Source organism: Monodon monoceros, unplaced genomic scaffold, assembly GCF_005190385.1.
Source record: "Monodon monoceros isolate NGI ecotype Baffin Bay Population unplaced genomic scaffold, NGI_Narwhal_1 Super_Scaffold_9, whole genome shotgun sequence".
Lineage (NCBI taxonomy): Eukaryota > Metazoa > Chordata > Mammalia > Artiodactyla > Monodontidae > Monodon > Monodon monoceros.
This window is the reverse complement of record NW_021703786.1, coordinates 35811856-35827329: the sequence shown is the minus strand read 5'-3', so window position 1 is coordinate 35827329 and position 15474 is coordinate 35811856.

Genomic DNA, 15474 nt, shown 5'->3' with positions numbered 1-15474 from the left:
TCATGGTCTCTAACCACCAGTGGGTCCTCAACGCTGCCAGGCACCCTCTGCATTCCTCTGGCCCCTTCTCACTTCACTCTCCTCCAGATTCTGTGCTTGAATCTCTTCTCTTCTCTCCCTCTTCTCTGTCCCTCAATATCCTCCTCGAACACCAGGCCTTCAATGCGCCCATCATGTCTCTGAGGAAGCCCACAAAAGCTACATCACCCTTCCAGTCTCCTCTCCCAGGAACCCATTCGGCGTCTTCAGACTCAACGTCATGAATTTATCTCCCCCAAACCACTTCCTCCTCTTGGTTTCCTGGTCCCATCAAAGGCAGCTCCGTTCTCTAACTCACAGGGTTCGCCAGTCTCAGCGCCTTTGCCTTCACCCTCTCCTTTCCCCTGATGGCATGTTTCACGCCTGTTTGACCTCTGGGCTGCTCTTTCCTTTCTAGTCCCATTGCTGTCACCCTTGTGCAGTCCCCTTACCTCTCCAGCCCTATGGAGATTTCACAAGCTTGCTGTGGTTCTATCCATCTCACACCCTGTCCCCAGATTTATTCTTCCAAAGTGTGGCTCTGATCAGCCACTGTCAGGCTCAAAAGCTTCCTGTGACTCTCCCATCACCTATCAAGTTAAGTCCATCCTCCTGAGCTCTGCTCTGGGGTCCAACTAAGTTACAATATCATCTCCTCCTGGCCCTTCAGTAAACTGAGCTCCTCATTGTTCTGGAATGCTTCCCCCCTCTACCCTCTGGCCACCGCATTGTCCTTGTGGGTCTCTCTAGAACTGGAACCCTTTCCTTCTCCTCTTCCCATCATTTAAGTTTCAACCTAAGCTCATCTATGGAAACCCTGATGGCACCAGTGGGGTGATTCTCCCTTCTCTGCAGCTCTGTACTCTCTAGGCAATTGATCACATTCTACTTTGTATCATTTTAATGCAGGTTTTAGCGCTCTGACTACCCAGAAAGCCCTTGAGGGCTGAGGCCATGCGATCCATTCTTGCACCTTCCAGCAACAGCCATGCAGTAAATCCTCGTAACGGGTGTTCAGTGAACCCTTAAATTACATAGGTTGTTGAGACTTGCCGAGGCAGGCCACATGTGTGGATAAAGAACTCTTCCCTGGCTCTGCTGCTAGGCATACACACACACCAGCTCACTGGCGTTTCCTCACAAGTCAAGCAGCGCAGACACATCCCTCATTACAAACCCGCCCAACTGCTCTCTCTTCAGACCCAGATCTCTTGCCCTGAGGGTTTCCGGCCAACACCCCCAGACCAGAATCTCAGTCTCAGGGCTTAGATGACTTCTTAGGGCCTCTTTCTTTGTCTTCTCGTCCCCAGCTTTTCACTTCTGGGACAACCCCCAGGCGCAAGAGCAAAGCCAAAGCTTGACCCCAAGGCAGGGTCCCTTCGGAACCAGCTCGAGAGCAAAAGAAACCCTGCCTTCCCCGAGATGAAAGCTCTGTGCAGCCGGATCACCCGTGGCCTAATGCCACGCTGCCATGGCAACATGAATTTTAAGCAGTCATCGCAGAACCCGCCTCTCCTGTTTCAGCAACCCTGGAGCCAGCCTCTCCTGGGTGGGTCTTCCCACTATGAGTGTGCCGGGTGCACTCGAGGGACCTGAGTCACTTTCTGGGGTCAGGACGGCCCAACCTGGTAACTGATACCCTGAAACCTGTTAAGTGTGACGCCTGGATCACACTTACGTCTCCAGACATAAAGTTTGTTGCCGGGGAAGATGTGGAGGCACCAGCAGCCTCAAGGGAATCACACCCAAAAGAAGGCTGGAAACAGATTCTCACTCCTCTACCCTCCAGGAACCGGACCTTTCTGTATCTTTTGCATCCATGCAAAGATGACTGACGTGTACGTGATCCCAAGGACGTCACCGCTTCTAGGGAAAATAAACCACATATTGAAACAACACAAAATGCGTTGTAACTGAGGTCATAATAAAGGCTCCTCCACTTCCTGTTAAGCTGTAGGCTGGGACCCCGGGTGACAGTGACACCAAACAACAAACACCCACAGCCCCAGCGAGGCTGGGATGCCCCAGAGGACAGGCAGGGAGGCACATGTCCTTCAGTCTCTGTGACCATCCCCACTGTCCTGTCCCCCAAGGGTCAGGGGTGCTCGGAGAGACTGAGGCCCCAGCACACTTGGCCTCGTGCCCCAGACTCAAGTGCTGGAGCCCGGGTGGTCTCAGCGCTGAGTAGACGCAGCGCAGACCGTGTAACAGCGCCAATATCAGCTCTGGCTAGCACGCAAGGAAGTGGTGGCCCGCAGGCCTTGAGGTCGGTAGAAATCTGAATTAGTACAGAGCTTTAAGAAGCCAATTTGTGGACTTCCCTGGTGGTGCAGTGGTTAAGGATCCACCTGCCAATGCAAGGGACACAGGTTTGATCCCTGGTCCAGGAAGAGCCCACATGCTGCGGAGCAGCGAAGCCCATGTGCGCCCCAGCTACGGAAGCCTGCGCGCCTAGAGCCCGTGCTCCACAACAAGAGAAGCCACCGCAATGAGAAGCCCGCGCACCACAACGAAGACCCACTGCAGCCAAAAAAAAAAAAAAAAAAAAGGGTATGGTGGACTAGTCTTTAAAATATGCATACTTTTTAACCCAGGGATTCTTTTTTTGTTTCTGTCCTGGAGAGGTACTTGCAGATGTGCCCAGAGAGGAATGCACCAGGGTGTTGGTTGCAACATTGTTTGTTTTCATGAAAACTTGGAAACAACTTAAAAGTTCATCTACAGGAGAATAATCAAACCATGATACAAACTAAATGTATTGGTTTCCCAGCGCTGCTGTGACAAAGTACTACAAACTAGGGGGTTTAAAATAACAGAAATGCATCCTCTCATAGTTCTGGAGGCTAGAAGTCTGGAATCAAGGTGCAGGCAGGGCAGTGTCCTTGTTTTCAGAGCGGAGTGTCCCTCTGAAGGCTCTGGGGAGTGGCCTTGTTTGCCTCTTCCAGTTTCTGATTGCCCTGGCAATTCACAGCAGCCCTTGGCTTGTCGCTGCGTAGCTCCAATCTCTGCCTCTGTCTTCAAGTTCCCTCTGTGTGTCTCTGTGTATCATCTCCTCTTCTTAGGATTCCATTCATTGGATTTAGGGCCCAACTGAATCCAGCATGACTAACGTTTCAGTAAATTCACCATTAGGGATTTTTTTTTTGTTTTTTTGACTGCACGGCACAGCATTTGGGATCTTAGTTCCCTGACCAGGACCGAACCAGTGCCCCCTGCATTGGAAGCGTGGAGTCTTAACCACTGGACCACTGGGGAAGTCACAGGATTTTTTTTTTTTAAAAGACATAAAAATGTTGACACCCATAACTGCTGTGAAGTCATTGACTTTTCACCTATTTCAACAAAAATAATAGAAAGTAATATGAGATGTAAAAGTGAGGTAATAATAGGGCCACCAATTCACAGTATTAGTGACGTATCTGGACATTTGCTGTGTAATCAGGAGATTTTTATTTTAATAGGTGACCCGACACCCTCAATCCCCTAAACCCCAAGCTAAGTGTGGTACTGCCTTGGGGTCTGTACAAAGATGAGGTTATAGACGTGACTCCTGCCCTGGAGAAGTTCCCTTTGTTGAAACTGATTGAGGTGAGAGTAATATGCAGTACAAATGCTTCAAGTTCTGCTTGCCTCAAAGCCAAAGAATGAGAGAGTATAGAGGATTAATACAGGGAAGGACCAGCACCAGGGATGCTGCAAGGAAAGTAGAAACCCATAACCTAGGTCTCTCTAACATCTAATTAATAGCATATCAATACATACTAGAAGCTAACAGCTTGGGTCAAAGGTTTGCGCCCTACCGGGAATGAAGCTTGCTCTCCTCCCAGAGTAGGTAGCCATGCTTCCCTGCTGGCTGAAATAGGCTCTGGTCTGTCCTCATTCCCTGGGCTTCTAGAAACCGGATCCCAGAAGGTGTTTTCTGCCAGCTCCTCACCGAGATGGGTGTCTCCTTCATTCCATGCCTTCTCATTTTATATGGATAACATCTCACCACGTTGTTTTGCATTTTATTGAAGGTTAGAGCTCTGAGATTATTTTGATATGTTTCACATGTTCCTGAAGGGAACGAAATCCTTCCCCATAGAAGCCCAACTCACAGAGAGCCACATTCTGGGGTCAGAAAGACTTTATGAAGGCTCTTCTTTGTGTCAGTACAACCTTGCATGTAAAAATTGCAAATAGTCATCGAGCATTCACTAGGTACCAGGCACTGAACAGAGGTTTTTTTTACATAAAATTTCCCATAATTTTCATACCCCTGTATGAGACAGGTATTACACAGATCCCAATTTTATGGATGAGAGAACCAAGTTTGGAGAGTTTTATTAAATGTTTAAGGTCACTCAGCTAGGAAAGGGTAGAACCTGGATCTGCCCCGAGGTGCTGTGCACCAGGCAGTGTGCTTCTAGCTGTCATGCTCTGCCCCCCCTCTTAATAGAGCGTATTCTAATTCTTAGTTTGAAAGTATGTTTCCCAACTAAACTATAAATTCTTGAGAGCAGGACCTAACTTTATTCATGGCAACATACCAAATGCCTAGTTGGCCTTCTATGACATTGGATGGATGGATGGATGGAAATGATAGGAAGGAAAAAACCTTTTCCCTCTACCAATTTATGTACATTGCTTGGGGGCCTGCAAATTAACTGACAAAAGAACAGATTAACAGATTAATTAAGGGAGGTTAATTCTCAGATTGACAGAGAAAAGACAAAGTTTATTCATGAGCATGAGAGCACCCAAAGGAATGGCTCCTGAACAACTAGTTAAGGGTCTATATGTCATCTAAATCAAAAGGGAGGTTAGGACTTCAAGGGAAAGCAAATGGTGGGAAACTAACGAGAAACAAATAGGAGAAACAAGCAAAGGGTATGGAAAGTTTTGATAAGGCTTTGTTTATGTAATTTCTCATGTAGGTGCAAGTGGTCCAGGGAGGCTGTAAACCTCCCAGGGAGGGGATTTATGGCAGCTGTATTTTTGAAGCTTTGTTTAAGTCAGAAAGAAAAAGAAAATCAGGTGAGGTTTTTGCTGCTACTGCTGTTTGTTCGGATATTTTCAACTTAAAATAGGTTTCATATCACATTGGTGGGTCCAAGTGGATGCTATCAGATGGGTGGTTGGATAGATGGATGGATGAGTGGATTGGTGGGTGGATGGATGGGTGGATGGAATGATGAAAGTGGATGGTATAAACTCATCTGTGCATTTGGGGTGGAGAGTAAAGAGGCATTTTACAGCAGGGCCAGAGCCACAGTCAGCCTCCCAAGACGTTCCGTATAAATCTCCCTGCCACCGAATCGCATCCACAGCTTGCTGAGGTGCCTACAGTTCTAAGTTTGGAGATGCATTTTCTTGAGCCAGAGATCCCTGTTTAAACGGAGCTACAATAGAGAGGGAAATAGTATAATTTGAGAATTTATATGAAATGTATACTTATAAATATATGTGCATAATAATATATACAATATATGTTATATTGTATATATACATATATATAATATATATACATATCTGTCTATATGTGTGTATGTGTGTATATATATATATATATATATATATATATATATATATATATGTCAGACAGCTGTGCTGCAGTGGAAAAGAAGACCCCGGATGAACTTCTAGTTCCAGCAACAGGACAGCTGAGCTAACACGGACTCCCTTCTGTTATAAAATGCAGAAATAATACTAAATGAAGATAACAATTACATAGGCCCTGGGGGAGAACAACAGGAGGCTCAGAGACTTGGCGGATCAGACCTAGGTCCCCTCCATCAAGTTGGAACACCTGAAGGGCTGCCCAGGACACGAAAAGGGGGATCAGATAAAAGGCAGAACTTCTCCCTAAGGTATAACAAACATATAATAGGAGCTGCCGAAAGAGGACAGAGGAACCTTATTCAAAGGACAGTGAATGAGAATTTTGAGAATGGAAACAAGACATGACTCCTCAGATTGAAGAAACACCATCCTGAGCAGGACACACAGAAGCATGCCCACCTCTAGACACACAGCAGGGAAGCTGCAGGACCCTCAAGATAAAGACCTCTTCTTGGAAGTGAAATGGGGAAGAAAATCTATAAAATAACAACAATTGGACTTCTTATCAGCAGCAAGACAGGGCAGAAGGATGAAATAATATCTGAAATGCAGAGAGGAAATTACTCTCAACTTATTCTTTATTCCGCTAAATAATCATTTAATGGTAATGATAAAAATCGTGACACGTGGACATAGAGAACAGACTGGTGGTTGCCAAGGGGGAGGAGGTTGGGGGAGGGATGAAGTGGGAGGTTGGGATGAGCAGATTTAAGCTTTTATTATACAAATAGAATGGATAAACAACAAAGTCCTACTGTATAGCACAGAGAATTATATCCATATCCTATGATAAACCATAATGGAAAAGAATATGAAAAAAAAGAATATATATATATATGTGCATAACTGAATCACTTTGCTGTATAGCAGAAATTAACACAGCATTGTAATCAACTATACTTCAATAAAAAAATAATAAAAATAAGAAATAAATAAAACTAAAGCAATACTCAAAGAAAAAAATAGTGTTAGGGTACAATAAGAATGAGGGTAAGACAGAGACATTTTCAGACAAAAAACTCAGTTTCCTAATCAAAGCCATTGATGAAAGATCACTAAAAGATGCACTCCAGTAAAAAGAAAGTGGACCTGGAAAGAGGAAGTGGGATCCTAGGGGTGACGGTGAGCAAAGAGCTGGGTAAACATGCAGTTGAAGCTAAATCAGCATTGACTATAATAAACAATAATAACAATCACAGTGACTCATTTGTTTAAAACCGTAATGGTACTAATAATAACATCAAGGCTGGCAAACTTTGACCCTGGAGCTAAATCCCGCAACAGCCTGTTTTCATATGGCCCTTGTGGTACAAATGGTTTTTCCATTTTTTTGTGTGGTGGTAAAATACATGACATAAAAGTTACCATTTTAACAATTGTTAACAGTTCAGTGACATTAGGTATATTCACGTTGTTGTACAACCATCACCACCATCCATCTCCAGAACTTTCTTCATCGTCCCACACTGGAACTCTATCCCATTCCCCTCTGACCCTCAGGCCCTGGCAACCACCCCTCTGCTTTCTTTTTCTATGAATTTGACGACTCCAGGGACCACATATAATTGGAATCATACCGTATTTGTTCTTTTGCGACTGGCTTACTTCGCTCAGTGTAACGTCCTCAAGGTTCATCCATGTTGTGGCCTGTGTCAGCGTCTTCTTCCTTCATAAGGCTGAATAATATTCCACTGTATTGGGCTTCCCTGGTGGCGCAGTGGTTGAGAGTCCGCGTGCCGATGCAGGGGACGCAGGCTCGTGCCCCGGTCCGGGAAGATCCCACATGCCGCGGAGCGGCTGGGCCTGTGAGTCATGGCCGCTGAGCCTGCACGTCCGGAGCCTGTGCTCCGCAACAGGAGAGGCCACAACAGTGAGAGGCCCGCGTACCGCAAAAAGAAAAAAAAATTCCACTGTATGGGTAGACCACATTTCAGTTATCCATTCTTCCACTGATGGACACTTGAGTTGTTTCCACCTTTTGGGTCTTGTGGATAAAGCTTCTATGAGCATAAATATGCAAATATCTGTCCAAATCCATGATCTCAGTTCTTTGGGGTATAGACCAAGAAATTGAATTGCTGGATCATATGGCATTTCTGTTTTTGATTTTTTGAGGAACAACCCTACTGTTTTCCAGAGCGGCTGCACCATTTTATGTTCCACCAACAATACACAAGGGCTCCAGTTTCTCCACATCCTTGCCAACACTTGTTGTTGTCCGGGGTTTTGATCGTAGCCCTCCTAACAGAGGTGAGGTGGCACCTCGTTGTGGTTTGAACTTGCATTTACATAAAGATTAGTGATGTTAAGCATCCATTCATATCTTTATTGTCTGTTCATTTTTGCTGACAAGATGGAAGGGAGGATGGATGCAGGGAGGAGTATAGAAATATTGTTTTGCTTCTTTATTAAGTATTAGAAGTAATCTGGGCGAAATGTTAACATGAGTTAATTCGAGGTGATGTGCATATGGCTGTTGGTCATGGTATTCATTGTATTTTATGGATTTTTTAATTCCAAAATTGAATTTTAATGAACACACCCACAAAGAAAATAAGGTGCATTAGATTCCATTGGGGTGCTTCTACCTGTTACAACTGGGGAAATCACACCTGCAGAATGAAGGTAGAGATGCTCTCCCCCCACAGCGCTGTAGTGAGAATGAAATGAAGCAGGAATTCATGGAGGGACTCTTTCAATGTAAGCCTGGAAGCTGTGGTTGTCCAAATCCCTAATTCCCCAAGACAGGGACCTTCAGGACAACACAGCTTGGTGGCTGCCTACGGGTTGAGGACGAAGAGCCGGTTAGAAGATGGAGAAAGGATTTCTTTCTCAAGGTTCTGAGCAGAGTCCTGCAGGAATTCTGCCCAGGACCAGCCCAGAGCATGGGCTTGGTCATGTCAGTTGAATCTCACTGGACCCCAGCACACTGTCTCACACGCAGTGCCCCCTCTCCCTAAACATTTGGTATCAGGAAGACAGAGGCAGGGACTTCCCTGGTGGGGCAGTGGTTAAGAATCCGCCTGCCAATGCAGGGGACACGGGTTCGATCCCTGGTCCGGGAGGATCCTGCATGCCGCGGAACAACTAAGCCTGTGCGCCACAACTACTGAGCCTGCGCTCTAGAGCCCACGTACCACAACTACTGAGCCCGCGTGCCACAAGAAATAAAAAAAATAATAATAATAAATTAATTAAATAATGAGGGATGGAAGGGAAAGAATTGAAGGAAGACAGAGGCATTCGTCCTCAACGTGTGGCCATACAGCGCCCTCCCACCAGAAGTGGAAAAACTTGTTTTCTGACACCATTTATTCCCCCTGTACATCACCCCGCGCAGGCGCCTCCGGATGCCCCAGCCTCCAACCTCACCTGCTCAACGGAGGAGCTGACGAATCACTCAGGCTGAGGAGGGGGAGATGAAGGGGGCTTAATCAGGTTGCGATGCCAGGAGTTGGAGCTGGACACAGAGAGATGACCCTCAAAGGGAGGAATTCTCTTGGCGTGGTCCACAGGCCAGGGAGGGAGTTTTCTTTCTGCACGAGGTTTTCGGCAGTCTCAACACTTATCCGAAGCCTCTAGAAACAGGTCACAGGCCCCTCATCCCCTCAGGGCACAGCAGCCAGGAGACCGTGCGGCGACCCACCCCCCACCCCCCAGCCACCATCAGCTCCCACCTCGCCGGCTCCGGGGGTTCTGGGGCTGAGGACGGGGTGCGTGGGGAAGCCCAGTCCCCTCTGCTCCCCATGCCACCCCAATCCGGCTTTCCAACAAGCAAAGGACTTTCTCCACAACAGGTCCCTGAATCCCTAAGGGGAAAGCCCAGCCGCCTCTCTTTGGGGAGCCATGAGCCTGGGACGCCCCCTTCTGGTGAAGTGTGGGGAGGGAACTGTCCCCAGAGCGAAGGGCGGGGCCTCTGAGGCTGAGGGAGGGAGGCCCCGTGTCACCAGACACACAGACCCCCCAGCTTGCCTTCTCTGCACCCTGGGACCCCAGAGCCCTCGGCTGATGCAGATGTCACGGTCCGTCTTCCGTTTCCTAAAACTAGCAACGGGCAGCATTGTCTCCTCTAAGGATAAACGACTTCACAGCCTCCAGGGGGCCACTGATGGTCCCCTCCCCAGAGGGCCAAGGGATGAACGCCTGAGGACTCCTGGAGAAATGGCCCTGGTGGCCAATTGTCAAAAGGAGGAAAATAAGCACATTCCCAAAACTCTGACAAAGGTAACGGGATTCTGTCTCTTTCTGCTGTGGCCCCAAAGACTGAGAATAAACCGGTAGGTGCCCACCACTCGCCCAGGTCCAGACAAGGTGCTGGACAGGTGTGCCCACCTGGTGGACCAAAAGGCATCCTTGCAGTCCAGCCTGTTGGGGAAGAGCGGTTGTGCCCTCTCTTCAGTTAAGTGAGGGGGTGTCACAGGGGCTTGGCTGTGCTCCAGAGTGAGAAGGGCAGGACTGGAGGAAAGTGAAGGTCAGTTGAGGCCACGAAGCAGAGGGGACGGAGGGAGGATCAGGTGCCCTGTTAGGGCAAAAGGATGCTGGCATCGGAGGGGCTGCACTGAAGGGAGTGGCTGCAGCCATTTGAATCTCGCCCCAGGCAACCGGATATGTGACCACAACTAAGATGTGGACCAGGGGACGCTCAAGGGCCCAGAGAGGTCCTCATGCAACCAGCAAGGGGACTCGTGGTCCCTTCTGCCTATGGAAGCCGAAGCCAGAAAGCCCTCAAGGACCGAGGAAACCCCCCACCCAAGTAAGAGTCGGCGGGACGGGTGGTTTCTGTGTCAGTCAACTAAGTGCTTCCCTGTTCTCCCACCTCCCCGCTCCAGGGGCCAGAGGCTCCACAGTGAGTGGGAAAGGAGGAAAAGAAGCGCAGGGCAGACAAGAGGGAAGAAGCTGACCCCTGTCTCCGCAGCCCGGGCACCCCAGGCGGCCCAGCCCGGAGCGGCGCAGAGGCTGCAGGAAGGAAGGAGCTGGACCTCTGGACGAAGTGCTGAGTTTGCTCATTATGCTAACGTTTGAACTGCAAACGGAATTAGATCGAGATGGCTTTTGTCACCGACAGTGCCTGGAGTATTTGTTTTCTGAAAGGGACCAGAAAAGATACGGGACTCGCCAAAGCTTTCATTCAGGGTTAGGAAAAGAAAGAATGCACAGTGTAGGTTTAAAGGGAGAATGGGGTGTGTGTGTGTGTTGGGGGGGAAATACAGTTGTTTTCTTCTTGCACCCTATAAAGTTCTGAACAGACAAAAAGTTACATATGTATCACCTCATTTTATGTATCTCCAAATAACCCTAGGAAGAAGGTCAAATGATGACCTTGGGTTCACAGAAATCAAGGAGCCGTCCCAAGTTGGAAAGGGGCAGGGGGAGCTCAAGCATCTCACAACCCTACGATCCACCAAGGACCCACAGACCCACTTCCCCACCTTCTTCTGGGCAAAAACAGAGCTCCATAGGTAAGCAGCTTTCCTACCCCCTTTCGTGGTGTTTGGCACCTCACAGGCATTCCATCTGAATGAATGAAAAGCCACCCAGCCATGGGATAGAGCATGGCTGCATTTCATAAATATTTACAAACTATTTGGCTACATAAAAACTCATCAGCACTCCTGCCCCACCTCCTGCATCCTCCCATCTTCCCATCCCCCAGCCAAGCCAGTGTAACCATCCAGTGTGGGAGTGCCTATGTGTCCACCAGTACCCGTTCTCCCCACCTTCCTTCCCCGTATTAGAACCTCCGGAAGTTCAGCTAGTCACAAGCTGGACTAACGAAAGACTACAATTCCCAGCCTCCTTTGCACCCAGGTGTGGCCACGTGACCAAGTACAGGCCAATGGGAGGTGGGTGGAAATGACACCCTCTCCTTCCTCTCTTCCCACTGTCTTCCCAGGCATGACCGTGGACACGGGGGTGGTGAATCAGCGTCAGTCACTACCCCAGGGCCGTGGTTGTCCACCTTGTCTGGACCTTGGGATCACCTGGGCAAAGGCTCTAAAACAGCCCTCTGATGCCAGGGCTCCACTTCCAGATTCTGACTTGATTGGACCACAAGATTCTAATGTCCAGACAAGACAGAGAATAATCACACCAGCGCCGGGGGTGGGGGTGGGGTGGAGCAGCAAGGTGAAAACACCTCGGTCCCTGGATTTCTGCTCTTCCTTGGAGCCCACTCACCTGGGCCGCCTCCTGCCTTTGAGCAAGGATGTGACAGAGACAGAAACTCCTCCACGTGTGAACCACTGCCTCCCTTCCAGGGTTCTTTGTTACTGCTCTTTGGCCTGGACCTCACCTAGTCCAACCCGGGAATCCTCCAGTCTCCCATAATTGATGCTGGGAGCCGTGTGGGCTTGGTTTCTCCGTGGGACCCTGGGGACCTAGGAGTACAGCCACCTAACACAAGTATGCAAGTCCAGGGTTGAAATCCTCCTGATTTCGAGACACACTGGCTGCTGGTGGGGTATGGATTTGCCTTTAATCTCACTGTAGACGAGCTTTGCTAGTAAAGGCATCAAATTAATTGGCCTGCTCGCCTTCCAAGAAAGATCTGGCCGATTTCGCTTACTCTCTGGGAGAAATGTTCCCTTTCCCTTAGACGAGGGACTCTTGTGAGCCCCGAAGAATGGATTCTGTAGAATCTAAGATGAGACACTCTTTCAGTGGTGAAGCATCTGTGTTCCCTGCAGGGGCAGTGAGTCGAGGTCTTGGGCACACACCTACCTGCATTCATCTTTAGAGGCGTGCAGAGAGATGGTTCAGCGGCCCCAGTACTTATGGGCTAAATAAGGTAAGTTGTCTGAGGTTAAAAGCAAGTGAGGGGCTCCTACCTGCTAATTGGATTCTGATGAAGCTGAGGATTAAAAGTGAAGAGAGCATGAGGGTTTGGCAAATCACTATCTTTTTTCCTACGAGGACTTTCCAGGCAACTTTTAAGAAATGTTTTATTCACCATGTAAACCTTAATCTCAACCCACTGTCCAATCCAAGTATGAGCCCAGCGGGACCCTTTGGGGCAACACTTCAGGGCTTTGGGCAGAAACCAATGACAGTGTCGAGCAGCACAGGGCGTCACCCGTAACTCCTATTCCAGGGCTTCTCCACGGCGGCATTGACATTTTAGACCAGAACGTCTTCTGTCATGGGGTGTGGGCTGCCCCGTGCACTGTAGGATGTTTAGCAGCGTCCCTGGCCTCTGCCCACTCGATGCCAGGATCACTCCCCGCCCTAGTCATGGCGTCTGAAAATGTCTCCAGGCCCTGCTCAAGGTTCCCTGCAGGCAGAGCTGGACCCTGGCTGAGAACCGGTGCTCTAGATGAATTCCACGAACTGAGAAGTCACAGCTGAGTCCGCAAGGGCTCAGCGCAGACTGCACCCATAGGGGGCGCTCCGTCAATGCTTGTTGGGGCTCCATCAAGGCGTGTTAATAACTGGAGAAGAGGTGGGCGGGGCGCACCGAGGCTCAAACCTCCAGAAGTGCCTCCTACGTTCGTGCAGCGGACGTGAAAATGTGCGCTCAGGCGGCAAATGGACCGAGGGTCCCCAGCACGTCCACACCACGGCCAGGCTGCCCACAGGGGCTCCCAGCCAATGACCTTGCTTGGTGGGGGTCCTAAGGCAGAACCATTCTCACAAGACACAGGCTCAAGGACACCCGGGCAGCCTGGCCAAAACTTTCTTGGAAATGCTCCGCCATCTGAGACTCCCTGCCCACCGCCTCCCCAGAGGTCAGCCCCCCACCATGGTCCGAGAGTCCTCACCCTGTTCTCCAGCCTCCACCCATCATCCTTCACAGGTGTCTCCCCCAGCAATCCCCTTGCCCACCTCATCCCATCTTGGCCTCTGCTTCTGGGTGGATCAGAGCACACCTGGCATTCTAGAAGGATGCCTTTCCCCAGCCCCCTCTTCCTGTGTGATGCCACAGCCTGGGACTTCCTCCCGGGGGGGGGCGGGGGGGGCTCCGTTGATGAGAGCATCACATAAAAACCAGTTTAGACAGGGAGGGAGTTCTTTGAAGTGATTCAGTTCCCTTTGTCCAGAAAACCAAAGACGACTTGAGATTATCTCATAAATAGCTAATAAAACCAGACACACACTAACATTCCAATCCAAAAACACTTTGACAAGGTAACCTTTTATCAGTTTTAAGGCGGCAAGTCAAGTCCTCTGGTCCACATGCCTTTCTTCTGACCAAGGGTCAGGGTCGAGGGAAGGGGTTGGCCAGGGGGAGCCCTGCCAGAGCACTCTTCTCCATCATCCATCCATCCTGTCTCTCCAGTCCCCAAATACGATCTTAATGCACTTTGGTTTAGAGCAAGCATGTCCCGCGGCCCCATCCAGCCGAGTGTGCAGGAGCGACTGCCTAGCCCGAGGCCCCGGGCTCAGCTAGCTTTGCCCTCGGCCAGGCTCTCCCAGGGGCAGATGACCTCCTTTTCTATGGCCTGGTCACTCCGTTCTCCTGTCCTCGTGTCCTCTGAGTCCACCAGGCAGGTCCCGCTCCCCGTAGACACATCCATTTTGATCTGGAAGAAGCTTCAGGCACAAGAGGAAAGCAGGTGGGTGGGGATAGGAGGTCACCAAATCCCCAGCTCACCCTGACATCCCTGAAGGGGTGTGGACACAGGTGCATTTGCCAAAGGCTGTGTGTGCAGGGACTGGCTGGGCGGATCCCTTTCATTGGGGAAGGAGGGAGGCTCCTAGTTTCTTGCTGAATGAAGAATAATTCAGAAAATGCTTTACTTTCATTTTCAAGGGGCTTTTGAGTTTTTATGGTTTTGATGAATTCAGGATGTTCCTATAGAACATGCCAGGACTTAATCTCAGCCCCTTTAAACTGCCTTCTCATGAAGTGGTGGCCACTGAGAACAGAGGTTTTAAAAGCCCCAAGCCTGTATGTGTGGCCTGGCTGTGGCCACAAAGCTAGAACAGTCCCTCAGCAGAGCCAGTTGGGAGGAATCAACAGATATGTTCGCCCTGGATCCTGACCCCTCCCCTCCCCCATCCCCGGATGCACAGTGCACAGCCGAAGCCGGATACTTGGGTATCCATGGCAACCTAGGACCCCAGCAGGCGCCTTCTTTCAACCAGACCTGGCAGGGCCCAATGCAGGAGCCTGCTGGTTGGTGCAAGGTTGCCCCCGCACCTGCTGTCTCCCCCCAAAACCAAATAAAGATGGGGGCTGATTCTTTGTTTTGCATTGTCTGTAACTTTTCTTTCTGCCCTGGTCCGGGAGTGATCAAGCGCCCCTCAGAGCCTCTGTTCTGCACCCAGGAGCTGCTTCGGGGCAGGGGGTCCTCAGAGGTGGGAACAGCAGCACCCACGATGGGGTTTAGAGGGGCCTCCCCTGCGCAGAGACTGGACACTGTCAGCACCCCTGCAGCCCCTCTGAGCCACCGGGCAGGTGTGTGCAGGAGGGGGTGGGGGAGGGGAGGGAGTGCGGGGGCCCAGCACCACCTGTGGGTCCCACTGCTGCCACTGAGCTTTCCGGCCCTTTAAAAAATGCGATGGATTCATTAGATTAACGTCTTAGGGGTGGAGCAGGGTGGGTGGAAGAGTATAAAAAGGGGAAAAGAAGATGGAAAAGAAAGACACTCTTCTCCTTTTCCTCAGAAAGACAGGAGAGGGCAGCACTGAGTGTCTGGAAACTACCCAGAGGCCGAGGGGTTTAATGGGCCTGTGGGTTGTGTCTGTTCTCCCAGAATCCTCCTTACCCAGCCCCCACAGCCCCCAGACCACAGAGCCTCGGTCCTCACCAGACATCCACGCGCACCCGCGCGTGCACACACAGACACACACACACAGACACACACACCTCCATCTCACACACACACACACACACCTCCATCACACACACACACC